The 16,983-nt window shown below is 40.5% G+C and overlaps 1 protein-coding gene across 1 annotated transcript in view; it reads left to right on the top strand.

Annotated features, from left to right (window-relative positions):
• The first annotated feature begins 344 nt into the window (after window positions 1-344).
• Window positions 345-16,983, top strand: part of FRMPD1 (FERM and PDZ domain containing 1) — a 293,024-nt gene continuing 276,385 nt past the window's right edge. Inside the window, exon 1 of the mRNA XM_082269596.1 lies at window positions 345-567. The gene's annotated coding sequence lies outside the window, so the exon portion shown is untranslated. The remainder of the gene's footprint in view (window positions 568-16,983) is intronic.

Genomic DNA, 16,983 nt, shown 5'->3' with positions numbered 1-16,983 from the left:
GATGGGGGTAAAATCTTCCGGGGCTTAAGTGGTTAAACGTTCATAAGACAAATGAACGCAAATTAATAATCTGGCAATGCAGAAACAATATAAATATGGGGTAAATTAGAAAGGAAAATAATAGGCAGTTTTTTTTTTTTTCTTTCTAAGTAAGGCAGAAGTAGATAGAAAGAAGCCCCTTCAAGGGGAAGGTGTATCCTGCCCTTGGCTCATACAGAAAGATGCTGGCAGCCAGGACATGCTCAGAGGGATGTTAGCTGCCTGGGTGGAGTTACATGCATCTTTGCTTTAGAAGCCTTGATAGATCAGTGCAAGCTGAACAGTGAGTTGTAGAACAATTACGCTTCCTCTCAGTATCCCTCCTTATTAACAAGGCGCACAGGGAGATTAGGACAGCTGCTGGGCGACCTAGCGACCCTTGTGGGCTTCTGTGTTTCTAGAAGTCACCTGCACAAGCTTATCTCTTCAATGTGAGCACAGAAGAAGGATGGACAACAGCACTTTGTATTAAAAGGCAATAGCCCTGGGCAGTCTAGAGCATGCTGTTGTGGCGACTTCTCCGAAAAGGTAAATAAAACATTTATGTGACGCACATTTACATCTATATATATATATATATATATATATATATATATATATATCATAGTTGCTTCTGGTGTAAACTTTGCATACCTAGCCTTGCAATATAAGGATGTCTGTATTTTTTTATGTCCCAATGTTTACCTGTGGTTTAATGCCAGACTGAATAACTGCTGCTCTATCTACCGGGATGTTATTTCAGCAGCTTCAACAACAGATATAATTATAATACATAGCATTTTGTCAAAACAAAAGTAGAAGGATGCATTTGAGAAAAGACTCTGGGATAGATGCTTGCTGTCTGAATACATGCAGAATCACTCCGAGAGGTTGCAAGAATGATTTAGGAATAAAACTGCTGAGTCCAGAATTCCTAGGTAACCGTAAGCTAATCCTTAATTGTTCGGTTTTCATAAAATGTGTATGTGGTTTTCGTTTTTTTTTTTTTTTTTTCACGCTTTTTATTAAAACTGTGCCCGTTGCTAATTCTAGACAGTGCGTTGTCAATAGCAAGGGAAATCAGGCATATGTGGACAGTGCTCATCCCTACAGTACTGTCTACTGTAATTAGTGTAAGTCTAGGCTCCCACGGTGGAATAACCAAGATGTAAAAAAAAAAAAAAAAAAAAAGAAAGTAATTGTGGAAACAAATTGCAAGTTTTACCACCGAACGCATTAACAAGAAAACGCAAAGCTGCTTTTGTCTGGCGTGCAGATGTCCTCTTTTCTCAAGGTTGCCATGTTAACCTTTTAATTCTCTGGAATAAATTGTGGCTGTAAAGCTCTTTCACTTTCAAGCCACATAAACACAGAAGGTAGTAAACGCCGGGACAAGTTTAAACAGTATACAGCATTTAAAAAAGATGCGATGGTTCAACAATGACTTTTAATATGTAAGTCTAATGAGTATATTTGGGGCTTGGTGGATTTTGTAGTGGCACGGGATCAGAGAATGAGTGGAAAGGGGGGGAGGGGGCACCCAGTGACCCACTGAGCTTACACTACACACTTAGGACGTAATACCTAGGAAAGAAACTCCTCCTTTTCCTAAAGCTGTCATTCAGTGACAGTTCACACTATTCAAATTTGTTTTTTAATTCAACAATTCTCCAAAAAGCTGTAAAGCAGACATATAAGCAGTAATAGCGCCGGTTCACATTAATTGAAAAAGGCAACCGCACTCCGGCTTGAAGGTATGAAATGATAAAATCCATTTATTGGAGATCCAATTGATCCAAACAATCCATAGTGACAAAATCAGAGACAGGCAACGCATTTCACTAAATCACTTTCGCTTAGTCATAATCATGGTTATGACTAAGCGAAAGCGATTTTGTGAAACGCGTCAACTGCGTTTGTCCCCTGTCTCTGATTTTGTCACTATGGATTGTTTGGATCAATTGGATCTTCAATAACTGGATTTTATCATTTCATACCTTCAAGCCAGAGTGCGGTTGCCTTTTTCAATTTATGTACAGCTGCCGGGGTTGCGGACCTAACCAGCACCCTGCTTGATCGCTCAGGACATTTATTCACTTCCATTTTCCCTGTGTTTTACTTTGAATAGTGCCGGTTCACACTATAGCAATGTCGGACATTGCATGTGATTCGCACCGCACTGCTCTGCAAATCACATGGGATGTCTGTGCAATGCGAATCCAGCTATACAGATTGTATAGGTGAATTGGATTGCATTCGGACCAAAGTCGTGCAGGACCCAGATTTGGATTCCATGGGTGTTCACATCTATGCAATCCAATTCCTGTCTGAATTGACAGATCGCACTGCGATATGCAAACTAATCTGGGGGGTGTCATTAACTTTATATTGACACTCCCAGCAGTGGGCATATGGCAGTGTGAACTGCCTGCGAGTCGGGTGCGATGCAGTGGATTCGCAGGGTTCCCAGTGTGAACCGGCGCTCAGAACGGCTCAGATTAAGTCTGTATGTTATTAAAGTGATTAACCGAGGAGCAATTACACTCCAGACTGAAATCATTAGAACCATAAAGGACTACCCATGTATGGTTACAATTTGCAACACATCTCATATACATTTACATGCAAATTAGCAATATGTATGGATTGTTTGTATTCACTGGATCAGGAAGGCATAAGAAATGTCATTTTATAAAAAGGAAAGCCAGCAGCATTTTTGGATTGCATTTGCCTAAATCTAGGTTCATTTGAAATTTCAGCCAGAAGCTTAAAGCGGAGCACCAGGTTCCTTCAGTAAAAAATGAAAAGTCAGCAGCTACAAATACTGTAGCTGCTGACTTTTAATTTTAGGACACTTACCTGTCCACAAATCCAGTGAATGGCTCGAAAGCGGGGAGAAGGAGGAGGGGGGGAGGGCAAACTTCCAGCTGACCTCAGCTGAATGTGTGAGCGGGTACCTGTCAAAACCAGGTACCCACTCCCACCTCCGAAAGGGGGGGGGAGGGGGGGGAGGCAAACAAGCAGAGCTTCCCCTTTTCCCCTTTTGGGTGGAGCTTCACTTTAAAGCAGAAGTAAGCCCATAGATTTAACAGTTGTAAAAAACAGTTATATTTCCGGCACATGCCTGGAACTTACCTGCCACATTGGATGTGCTCTCAACCAAACTGTCAAACCATCCAATGACTGGTGTCATGAGTGATTGTACTTGCAGCATCATGGCAGTTAACGATTAAAGAGAGGCCAAGTTGGCAGCTTCCATGGCTGAAAACAATAGGAAGGTTTGCTTCCACTTTAATGTATTTTTTAGATGATACTCTGTTTTTTTCCCAACCTATGCATTTTATTGTAAGTTATCACTGGTCTTCTTAGTCTGATCATTATCTAAGCCTTGTTGCTTAGTTTTGGGGACAATTTTGCAGAACAGAGATTTGTAACCAAGAATGATGAACATAAGAGAATGTAAGAGAAAACGAAATTTTTGTAAAATCTTACTGTAAAATTCCTTTCTCTGAGTCCTCCGACAGTCGCCGCCCCCGCCCCTCTTTTGGGGTTTTTTCTTGTACACTGACTGCTATGTTACCAAACTGAGTTGGGATGGCTTACTGCGGGGGGAGGAGTAGCTATGCCTAGCTACTCCTGCGGAGCGGAAGTCAATACCTTTTGTCAATAATCTTTGGTCTTCAGTCTTGAATACTTTTAGGACTCATTAACACAATCAGCCACACTGAACATGTGGCTGCTATGTGTACTGGGAGGAAACAATGCCGATTCGCTAATCCCGGTGCATATCACTGTTTACATTTTGTTTTAGTTTGAACTTTAGTGACATTTCCTTCCATTCTATTGGCCACAGGAGTGGATCTCATCACACCACCCTGTGCTAAAAAGAAGAACTGCATGCTGTGCTATTTTTCGGTGTAGACCACCCCAGCAAAGCAGTGGTGTGCACTGGCATCATAGGGGACAAGGCTTTTTACCTTGTTTTGCGCTGGGACTGCACTGGGTAAGATTGCCTTGTGCAGTGCCAATCCACCAGGTGTGAAGGAGCACTTAATCGTATCAGACCAAAAAGGGAGCAAATGAGAAAAGTTGATTGTTAGGGTTTACACTTTAATATGTGTACTTTATTTGATCTGGGTTTCAAAATCACATGCCAGATACTATACAGGGCTGTGCTGCACATAGTATGTAGTTATTGTTCTCATACACTAGTCTAGCCTTTCTCAACAGTTTTACCCCAGATAAACCCTTGATATCTTTTTTTTAGGTCTCAAGGAACCCCTGCTAAAGCCAATTTATTAGGGGTCAAGGGGAAAAATGCCCCGAACATTGGTGACAAGTGGAAAGAATACTCCCCTTACCTAGGTTGCCAGAGGGAGTAATGCTCCCTAACATTGGTGGCCAGTGAGAAGAATGCCCCCCTTACATTGGTGACCAGTGGGAAGATTGCCCCCATTACAGATAGCTAAAAAGATCATTGGTTGGCTGGCTCTGTAAAATGCCATTGATCTTGGAACTATGCGGGCACCATCGGATTGGAGGTCAATCAATTACAGTTCAAGGAGCCTCTAGCAACTTCTGGAGGAACCCTAGTTGGTAATAGCTGCCCTAGCCCGTGCCACGGCAGGGAAATCTGATTAACAGAATTTAAGGTGCATTAAGCTAGTCCTTGGAAAGGCAGGATATAGAATGTAGATGGTGTACTTTGTTTTACTACAGATGATGGCTTTCACTTTGTGTTTAAATTTAACTCCTTGCAAACGGAAGCTGCCATTGCTGACTTGTTGAGTTGTCGAGTTTTTAAAGGTGAAAGTTCTAGGAGCTGCCATGGGGGACTCCCTGTGTAGTGAACAAGGATAAGAAATGTACACATGTACACAAGGAAGATCTTAATTATTTGAGAGGCAGGGTGTAATATATCCCTCCCAGGAAACCTTGAAGTTACACTTAACTCTGGTTTAAAAAAATAGGTGGAAAAAATTATTTTTTTGAGTATGTATTTTATACCTTCTATTGTCCTCAGCCTCCTCCAAATTCCTTTTCTTTTTTTTTCTGCTGATGTGATCCAATCTTATGGAGGGTGCGTAAGCTCATTCTCCGTGGTTCCACTCTATGAAGGAATGTAGCCACACCCTCTTGTTTGTTTCGGAGATGGACTATGGCATTTGTAGTGTGCACACAGCAGTGTACATGACCGTAACTAATGTTTGCATCAAGGTATGCTCTTAACTTCAGTGCCCCATTTATAAGTTGCTATATTTTGGCACTGAGGGTGCAAATGGAAATTTTTTTAACAAGATCCCAGGTTATAATGAGTATCCAAAATTTTGCGACATGATGCTACAGCATTGGCAGAAGGTAATACAGTAAAACCTTTGATTGAGAGTAACTTGGTTTGAGAGCATTTTGAAAGACAAGCAAAATTTTTTTTATAAATTTTGACTTGATAAACAAGCGATGTCTTGATATACAAGTAGCGTCACATCACAACTGAGTATAAAAGAAAAGAGAAGCGCCTCTAAGTGTAGCAATATGGTTACATTTAATGAAGGTACAACATTTAGCAACTCACATGGTTGATGATTAAAAAAGGATGGTCTATGAGAACAGCTTTACCCTGGATGCCTGCACTCTTAGATGTGCCTCTTTTAATCATCACCCATGTGAGTTGCTAACTGTTGAACCTTTATTAAATGTAACCATACTGCTACACTTAGATGCACCTCTTTTCTCTTTTATACTATGTAGCTCCTGCTGGATTTTGCTTCTAATCCCCTTGTGGAGGCGCCGTTTGTGGATGGACATTTTATGGTTACACAACCTATCACATTGCTATAATCTTTTTATATGGACTATAAATAAAAGGATTTATGAATAAATGGTTGTGGAACGAATGATCTGAGTTTCCATTATTTCTTATGGGGAAATTTGCTTTGATATAAGAGTGCTTTGGATTACAAGCATGTTTCCGTAACAAATTATGCTCGCAGTTCCAGGTTTTACTGTATGAGTATATATTCTAATATTTTAACTTTTTTCATCACAGATACATTGTTATACATTAATTATATATATATATATATATATATATATATATAGATAGATAGATAGATATATATATATACATTAATTATATATATATATATAGATCAATATATATATAGATATATATCTATATATATATATATATATATATATATATAAATATATATATATATTATATATATATATATATATATATATATATATATATATATATATATATATATATATATATATATCTATCTATATCTATACATATATAGTGTGATTGGGCCAGATTAATTCCAGAGAGCAGTAAAAGGTTTACAGGGATTCTAATCCTTCCCAAATCTATTCAAAACTAAAAGTGGCTGGATATTTTATTAGCAGTAATTGCAACTCCAATAATTGTAATACTTATAACTAAACAATACAGGCAGTGCCTAATTTTATTGCTCATATACTATACAGCATATATTTTTTTCTACAAAATTAAAGGAGACATAGTGCTCTGATTTTTCCTTGTTTTACTTGTATTATCTAGAGTTTCAATTTTAATTAAATGACAGGTAGACCATAGAAAAACATCTATCATTGCTCCAAATTATACAAGATAAACACAGTAACTGGATGCCCTTACATCATTTTGGTATAATTGCTTGGAGTGATTGTATGCAATGTCAAAGCAAGTACAGTGTGAGTATTTCTGTGCCTGTGTTTGAATAATATATTAGCTCAGGAAGGAAGACCGATGCTCAAACATGTTGTTTTTATTGTCTGATCAAAAAAAAAAAAAGAAAAGTTGAATCAGTAGGACTTACTGTACTAATTTCACTATAGCGTGTATACATAAAATATGAAAAGCAATGTGCTTACAATATGTTATCCAGCCTCCCAATGTGTCTCATTGTGGATGATTTATGAATTTACTCCTTGTTTACTATTATCCCTAAAGTATAGCACAAAGGTAATGGAGCCAATTTTTAAAACCAAAAGGGAAGCGATTGTGTTGCCTATAGGAATCAATTAGAGTTAGCTCTTATTTAGAGCACTACCAAAATTGCACCTCAACATATATCAGTTACTATAGGCAACACTTTGCAGTCTTCGTGTTTTTCTTAGCATTATTAATTAATAATAGCAATTAGGGAAGCATAAAAAGCAGAGTTAATGTGGAGAAACCAAGAAAGACTGGGTCTTAGTGTGAACGGTCCCCTTGTAATAGAAGGGGATTCTGCCAACGTTATCAGGTTAAGTCGTTCTAGTCCAAGCCAACAATCTGTCCAACACTCCCTCTAGCCAATATCTTTCTTGTGCTAAACTCCTACTGGACCTCAACCAAGCTGATTGGTACTGAGTACATCTGGGTTCTGAACTTTTTGTAAGCAGGGGATTCGAGCTGACTTACCTTCAGCCTATGGACTCTTTTTCCTTGATCTGATGGACAAAGCGGTGACATCAAGGGTCTAAAAGACCCATGATATCTCCATGGCAAGAACCTGTCAACACACACATATACTGTCATATCAAGGGCATACAGAGCTGATACATGCAAGGAAAATAACATCCCTTCAAAGTATAAGTGGTCAGGGGCTGCGAGCAAATGGCATAGAAATGGAAAGTCAACTAAATGTTGGGCAGCTCAGCTGCTTGGCAGTTAGCACTTCGTTCTTGCAGCGCTGGTGATTACTAGTTCAAATCCCCATCAGGATACTATCTGTGTAGAGTTTGCATGTTTCCTCCCACACTCCAAAGACAAGACCCCAGTATATGAATATACAGTAAACCCCCGCTCCATCGCGGTTCAGTTTTTGTGGTCCCAGTATATTGCGTTTATTTTTGTAATGTTATTTTACTATATAAATCATTAAAAATGAAATATTTTTGTGTTTTCCATAGCTCTTGCTATGTCTCTCAGTATCTTTTATGTGTTTAAATGAGTTTCTATTGTTTTAAAAGTGTGTTTAAAGACCTTAAAATGCTTTTACACGTACAGTGACAGTAAAAAAATCATGCCTACAATGCATTTTAATAGGGTTTTTCTATTTCGCGGATTTTCACTTTTCGCGGCTTGGTCCGGAACGTAACCCCTGCAATGGATGGGGGTTTACTGTATGTATGTGACATAGAGACCTTACAGTAAGTGCTGGTTCACACCACAAAAACGCACTCCAGATCCCTTCTGGATGACTTTCTGCATACGCGTTTTTACAAGTTCCAGTGCATTTTTATGCATTTCCAAATGCATTCCAGGTGTTTTTTTTTCTTTCATTTTTGATGCACTTCAGTGCATTCCAGTGCATTTTTGATGTGTTTTATCGCGTTCCACTACTTACTAATGAAGCCGGGGATCATGCGATACATGTGAAGGGGCGGAGCCTTTCTTGCCAATGACGTCACCATGCTAGCTGGGAGCTCTGTGAGTACCAAACCGACAGCAAGCTTCTATCCCAAGTCTCTGTGGCTGGAGTGCTTTCTCGATACATGCTTGTTATTCTTGTATTAATGTCAGTGTTTTTAACTCTTAGTTTTCTAATAAATATTTGCGGTATTACATTATGTTACTCCCTTTAATTTTATATGTGCTTCATGGGCTGGAGGCATTCATTTGTGCAGTGAGTTATCTGGGTAAGGGTGAAGGAGATGGAAATGCCCGTTTGCTTTCTTCCTCAAAAGGGACACATGCGCTATTGACCTCAAAGTTTAGATGAGGTCCTTGACTGGAGGTGAGCAGTTTGGTGAATCACAGGGTGAAGATTCTACACTACTTGGTTGATATACACTGTACACTGTCACTTGGTTGATGTACAGTGTCACTATCTTATTCACACGTGGAAAAGGGGATTTAAGGACAACGTATTTGCTGATTGGACTTTATATCTGATGAACATGCACTATTTGCCGTATTTGTGATTTGAATCTGAGCACTATGGATTGAGCTGTTATATTTTCAAAGGATACTTTTTCATGTTTTGGTTTGTCCATAAGATTTCTGTTTTTGTTTATATGATTCTTTATATATCATTATTATAAGTGAACAAGGGCAGCGCCTTCTATAATGGTGGTGTGTCAGATATGGAGGCACTACTCTGTGAGACCTCACTATCTGGGCTTCCTCTAAGTTCAGCAATGTGTTGGCCATTGTAGCCAAGGCTTTTGGCTATTACTGCACAATCTCAGGGGCAGAGGAGGGTACATACTGTGACTGCTGTCGGTGGGCAGAACTTAAAGCAATGCACCCTTCTAAGAAAAAAAAAACCTCTCTAGAAATACACACCAAGCTGAAAATGTGCAGCCTGAATAGACTCTGCTCTATCAGAAAATTGGTTGGGGACAGTGGAAGAAGGCGAGGAACAGAGAGGACAGGATCAAACAGCCTTTTTACACAATTCAGATGATTAACCCCTTAGGTTCCACAGTGAGTTCAACAAGCATGCTTTATTGCATATACACACTGATTTTACTGTTATGGGTTTAGTAACACTTTGACTGGTTCTCCCTGTTGAGCACCAGATAGATGACTTTCTCTGTTTCTATGTTTGAAAATGTTTTGAATGATGACAGGACGTCATTAATGATGGATATTGTATCATTTACTGTACTAAGGCACTATGTACTGGCACATCTGAATGCAATAGACACATTGAAACAAAAAAATTGAGTGGTTTGGTAAAGTACTACAATGTGGCCACTAGATGGAGCTAACAATCATAGTCAATAAGTATTTCATTTCTATGATCATCGCCTCCATCTAATGGCCATAATGCAGCATTTTCCTGATTCACTCTATTGTGTATAAATAAATAACTTTCGACCTGGAAAAATGGCTTAATTTGTGCAGGTTTTGATGCATTTGTTATTTCTTACCTGCTTTTTTACAGTTACTGCAAAAATGTGAAAAGTTGAGCGCTTTTACCCTTTATTCATTTAAACTCTCCTACCCCAGCCATGCCAATCTTCCTCTCTGCTATGACTCACTCGTTAATGGTGCACAGTAACCTTATACTCCATCTCCTGTGACCACAGTTACGTCCCATTCTTGCTCCTTGCTCTTCCCTCAGTCTCTGATCATCTTCTTTCTGTCCCTTTTCCCTCTCTTTCTTCCTCCCCAAATAGTTTCTGTCGTTAGGGAAGCCCATTAAAATTAAGAGCTGGCCTACACACAGTACGCAGCCGCACAGATGTGAACCAAGGGTTAGTTGACACCTGAGGTTGGGGGACGGTAAAACCACACGGTTGAGCTGCATTTTAGCACCCCCAACTGCTCCCTCCTTTAGCTATAATGACAACAGCCAAGAACTTACACATTTTGGCCATGGCTGAAAACATAACCCCCACCCTGCAACTGCCTCACAACTGAGTGCATTGCACATGGCTGTGGCATAGTGATGCTGCATTTAGGGGGTTAAAACAGGTGGGGGGGAGGCAACATATTGCCTATTTACCTCCTGTCAAATGTCTCTGAAAAGTGATCTGAGCATGGGTGGGTTTTCTTCGAGAGGCAGTCCTGGCTGCTATTATGAATGGCCCTAAAATGCATACATACACACACACATATAAACATACATATAAACATACATGCACGCACACACAAACACACACATTTATAAACACACACAGTACATACATACACAGCCTGTTAAAAAACAATAATACAGTACCTGCATTCGCACCAGTTACTGTATTGCTGGGTTCTGCCCTGTAAGGGAAGGCAGAGAGCTCAGGACTCAATAAGCTGCCTCAATCCATCCACTGCTTTACTATTGTCTCGACTAAGCTCTTGCTGTGCTGTTGTACAGTTCGGCCAGATCTCACAGCCTTTCTCAACCAGGATGCCGCGGCACACCTGAGGACCTCAGACAGCACTCCAGGATGCTGCGGCACCTGATAGAGAAAAGCTGACATGGGTGGTTTATTTAAATTTTTTTTTAGCTGGCGGGATGACTTAAAAAAAAAAATCCTCTATTTACACATGGTGGACAGAGAATTCCCCCACATTGTATTCTGACAACATCTCCCACTGATATCATTCAATGATCAACTTCTGTTGAACAGGCAGGGCCACACACAGATCAATATGCAGCTGGTCCCTGCTGAACCAGCCAAATTTTGACTTGTCTATGCCCAAATGTAGTTGGAGATAGAAGGACACAAATCTGTTTACATCAGCTTGCCACAAACCACTGTTTTTTAAGCTCTGGAATGGTAAAACTGAATAGACATAAATGTCACAAAAGTGACATCAGTAGTGTTCAGCTCTGATTTAGCAGGAAATCTGTACGTGAATCAGATCCGCTAAACAGAGCAGACATGACTGGTGTGAGAGGGCTTAAAGTGATATTTAAGGCTTTTTTTTTGTTTAAAGATAACAAACATGTTATATTTACCAGGTCTGTGTAATGGTTTTGCACAGAGCAGCCCGAATCCTCCTCTTCTCGGGTCTCTCGTCGGCGCTGCTGGCCCCTCCCCCCTGCCAAGTGCCCCCACAGCAAGCAGCTTGCTATGGGGACACCTGAGCCCAGCCGCTGCTCTGTGTGTCTATTTAGACACATAGCCATGGTTTGGCCCCACCTCCTTTCTCTCCTCACTGACTTTTATTGACAGCAGTAGGAGCCAATAGCACTCTCTGCTGTCTCAGCCAATGAGGAGGGGGAGTCCTGGACAGCCGAGGCTCTCATGAGAGATCGCTGGATTGAGATGGGACTCAGGTACTAGGGGGGCTGCTGCACACAGAAGGTTTTTTTATCTTAATGCATAGAAACATTAAGATAAAAAACCTTCTGCCTTTACAATTACTTAAAAAATACAAGACAAGGAGCTGTGATTTCACTGTGCCTGATGTACATTTGAAGATGTACTTTTCCATGGTATTTGCAGCTATAGTTGTCAGAAATGGCTGTTTTTTTAACTATTGTATTGTCTATTAAGAATATAATGAGGCACAGACTGGCAGGATTGTGACTGTATATACCTAGCACAGCAGGGCACTGGGGCAATGCAAAGTCACTCTAAACTTTATTAGTATATTTGGGGTTTCATGAAGCGTAATCCAGTATGAGCAGAATCTGTGGCCCTCATAGAGTTTAAACTGGTCTTAAACCTCTGACATGAAATGAGAACAAGGTATATCCCTCTATAGTGTGTGCTTGCCTCAATCCAGAGCAATAAGTTTTAATTTCTGTCCGCTGTCTTGTTCTTCACCTGAGGCCTGTCACTTCACTGGGTATATGTAAGGGATTGCAACCACTTTAAACATAACTTTAGAGAAAATATGTCTGGTCCCATTCAATTGATTAAATGTAACCAATACATTCCCGTACCTGAACATCAGGTTCCCTTTTTTAATTAGTGTTTATAGATTTCTGAATCCCTGGATGTCCTGTTATGCATTTATCAGCAAGATTTCCTAGTCATAAGCCTTCCTTGGCCCCTTCTAAGCATCTCTATTTTTCCAATACAGAGTTGGGCCAAATCTCCACCCAATTGCAAGTGCCTATTAGATGTGAGTGTGTAGAACACATATATCAAATGCAAGGCCCATGGGCCGAATCCAGCCCTGCAGACTTTGTCATTTGGGCCTTGTGTCCAGTTTTGCAGCCGAAACGTGGTGGAACTCCATTGCATCACCACCGGCTCTCAACCTCAACTTCCACTCCCCACTGTCAATTGTATTAAAAGGGACAGTCTTTCTCTCCTGGATCTAACAGATCCCTGCATGAACTCCTGGTGGGGACAGTTCTCCAGAGAGAGAGAGAGAGAGAGAGAGAGAGAGAATGATCTTATTGCAAGGTGAGGCAGAACCGCCTACACAGGGAGGTACTAGAGCCAGGCCAGGTAGGAGAATGTAGAGATGAGAAGAAACTTTGGGGGATTTGAAGTTGGGTTTGAACATTGTGCATAGCACACCCCTAAACCCTGCACTCTGTACATAGCACACCCTGGCACTCTGTACGAAGTGTATTCCTGAACTCTGCACTCTGTTCAGAGGGCACCCCTGGATTTTGCTCTCTGTACGTAACTACGTAACACACTCTTGAACTCTGCACTCTGTACGTAGTGTTCTCCTGAGCGTTTCTCCCTTAACGTAGTGTAATCCTGAACTCTGCACTCTGTACGTAACGCACTATTGAACCCTGCACTCTGTATGTAGCACACCCCAGATACAACCAGCCCTTTTAGGGCAACCATACTGCTGATGCGGCCTGCAGTGAAATGAGTTTGACATCCCTGGTGTAGAACAAGCTTTTAACCACTTTACCATCGGAGGATTTTCCTGCTTTACGTCCAGGCCACTTTTCGCGATTCGGCACTGTGCAAATTTAACTGACAATTGCGCGGTAATGCGATATTAATAAAAAAATCCGACAATTTTGAAAAAATAACAATATTTTTCTACTTTGACAGTTAAAAAATATCACATATATTCAATTTTTGTCATATATTTAGGCCAAAATGTATTTAGCTACATGTCTTTGACAAAAAAATTCTCAATGAGCGTATTTTTAACCGTTTTAAGACCGGAAGATTTTACCCCATTCCTGACCAGGCCCTATTTTGCGATTTAGCACTGCATTATTTTAATGGACAATTGTGCGGTCGTGCGACGCTGTATCCAAATTAAATTTATGTCCTTTTTTTCCCCATAAATAGAGCTTTCTTTTGGTGGTATTTGATCACCTGTGCGATTTTTACTTTTTGCGCTATAAACAAAAAAATAGCGTCAATTTTGAAAAAATAACAATATGTTTCACATTTTTTTATATGAAATTCCCCCAAAAAAATGTAAAAATCAAAATTTTTTAACATTTTAGGCCAATTTGTTTTCTGCTACATATGTTTGGTAAAAAAAAATCGCAATAAGCGCATTTTGATTGGTTTGCGCAAAAGTTATCGCAGCTGCTAACTACGGGAAAGTTATGTCATTTTTATTGTTTTTCTTTTTAACGAGTAATGGCTGCGATCTGCAATTTCTTTTGCGGGACTGCGACATTGCGGTGGACAGATCGGACCCGTAACTGACATTTTTGACACTTTTAGGGGTACCACTGACATTACTACAGTAATCAGTGCTATAAATATGCACTGTTACTGTAAAAATTACACTGGCAGGGAAGGGGTTAACTTTTATTGGTGATCAAGGGGTTAATGTATGCCTGGTGCTTACTGACGTGTGGGGGGAGGGGACTGTGTGACACAGGCACAGATCGCAGGTTCAGCTATGCTGAATCCTTGAATCCTGTAATCTGTCCCTGCCTGTCCTCACTCGATCCCCGACAATCGGGGAAGATCGGTGGTGATCACCGCCTCTCCTCCCCTGGCCCGACTCCCGCTGTGTCTGAATACAGCGGGAGCGAGCCTATGCCGGTGCGCGCGCGCCGCCCACAAGGGGAGGAGTCCAGCGACGTAGGTCTACGTCGCTGGACAATAATGAACCACTTTGCCGCAGTACCAGCTCAGTGAGCGGTCGGCAAGTGGTTAAAATATTCACATTTTGTAGCCACTTTCACAGTACAATTGCTTCAAAAAATTTGGCATTTGACCCGTGTTTTTTTAAACACTCTGAATGCCTTTAAAAGCAGCAATCACTAAATAAAACGGTTACCTTGCAATCCCGTACACACTGTTAAATTTGCACAGCTTTGCTTTGATTTAGAAATTATTTGTTGCTTTCTTGGTTCTTCACTGCATCACCAATGCCTCTATATATGTCTATCACAGCAATCCCTAATGGTAGATGGACACTTCAGTGTTAGCTTCGCTTTGTATTTCATGCATTGGAAAAAATAGAAAACCACCACACACAGGGAGTTTGCCAAGCTTCATTAAAGCTTAAAAAAGCATCACAAAAGAATTAAAAACACAACAATGCATGTTAAAGTGGTAGGTGTTTTAATGTGTGTTACTAATCACTAATCAGCAGTGCATGCACTACTTTCGTGCGATCAGCCCATTCAAATGATTGGGCTGATAATTACCCTGCAGGGGAACACACAAGAACGCCAAGGTAAACCAGCCCTAAGAGTTATTTTTATAACCTATAGATCAGAAAAATCAGTTAGGAACACAGTCACTGCAGAAGTACAGTGTTGTAAATCCCTTTCTGTCTATTACGCTTTCTGGTGTACTTAGATTTTAGCTTAATTTTATTATTTTGTGGCAATAACTTACTGCCATCATTTGAATGATAATTTCAACTATTTATGTTCCTTTAGGATTTCATCTTTTTTTTTTTTTTACTTTAAACGTCGCTTTCTTTCCTTTTTAACCGGTTGCCGACCGCCGCACGACTATATACTGCGGCGGTCAGCCCCGGCCAGGCAGTGTGACGTATCGGTACGTCACTCGCCTGTCACTGACTTGCGAGCCTATCGCGGGCGGGCGCGCGCCCGCCGAGGCGCGCGCCCGCCGCGGCTCGTTCACAGGCAAGTCAGTGCGTGTGACCGGCGGACTCGATGTCCGCCGGCCACACTACGATCGCTCCTGTGAAGGGAGAAAGACAGAGCAGCTTGTGTAAACAAGCTGCCTGTCAGTTCTCCCTGTGTAAAAGTGAAGATCTGACCGTTCTACTATGTAGAACGGTTGATCTTTGCTTTTACACCAATAGGAATGTCCCTACACAGTAGAAAGCACGCCCCTAGGACACACTTAACCCCTCCCTGTCCAATAAAGTTAACCCCTTCCCTGCCAGTGTCATTTTTGCAGTAACAGTGCATATGTATAGCACTGATTACTGCAGTAATGTCACTGGTAACCCCAAAAGTGTCAAAAATGTCAGTCAAGGGTCCGATCTGTCCGCCGCAATGTCGCAGTACCAAAAAAAAAAATCGCAGATCGCCGCCATTATGCGTTAAAAAAAAAAACACCAAAAATGACAAAAATCTTTCTCTTTGTTAGTAAACGCGATAACTTTTGCGCAAACCAATCAAAATACGCTTTTTGCGATTTTTTTTACCAAACATAGGTAGCATAAAACAAATTGGCCGAAAAATGTTAAAAAATTTTGATTTTTACTTTTTTTTTTGGGGAATTTCATATAAAAAAATGTGAAAAATATTGTTATTTTTGCAAAATTTACGCTCTTTTTTTGTTTATAGCGCGTGATCAAAAAATCGCACAGGTGATCAAATACCACCAAAAGAAAGCTCTGTTTGTGGGAAAAAAAGGACGTCAAATTCGTTTAGGTACAGCGTCGCACGACCGCGCAATTGTCCGTTAAAGTCACGCAGTAAAAAATCGCAAAAAAACCCCTGGTCCTTTAGCAGCCAAATCCTCCGGGGCTTAAGTGGTTAATAAATTGTTATTGCAAGATTATAAAGTACAATGGGTATAGAAAAGAATCAACCCCCTTTAAAATAATCACATTTTGTTGCTTTGCAGCCTGAAATGAAGACATACAACATTTTTGTTTTATCCAGCTGTCTTTACTCTTTGCAAATTATAACATCCAAGTGAAAGAAATAACACCAACATGTCAGAATAAAAAAAAATAAAAAAAGTAAAAAACAGAGTCACTGAGTTGGAAATAGGATCACCCCCTCCTAAAAATGACTTGTAAGCTCAATCAGGTGTAGCTAATAACCTTCTCAATGGCACAGAAAGCCATTTGACTTTCAGCCATGATTAGTTGTGGTCATTTTGATTAGCTCAGCATGAAAAAAGCTTTTTTGGGGCATTTTAGTTCCTGGTTGTGCAACTGAAGCAAACAATCAATTATGGATGGCAATGTCTAGAAGCACAGTGAATTCTATTATTAAAAAGTATAAGGTATTTGGTACAATACAGACCCTCCCTGGATCAGGACGGGGCTCCAAACTGGATGAAAGAGCCAAGAGGAAACTGGTCAGAGAGGCTACCAAGAGGCCTACAGCAACTCTGAAGCAGGTGCTGGAAGCTTTGACAAAGAGTGTTCATTGTGTGCTTGTGACAACAATATCACAAATTCTC

This window comes from Pelophylax lessonae (assembly GCF_965119305.1).
Source record: "Pelophylax lessonae genome assembly, chromosome: 1".
Taxonomy (NCBI): Eukaryota; Metazoa; Chordata; class Amphibia; order Anura; family Ranidae; genus Pelophylax; species Pelophylax lessonae.
Note: the sequence above shows the minus strand (reverse complement) of the source record. Positions and strands in the feature narration are given on the sequence as shown.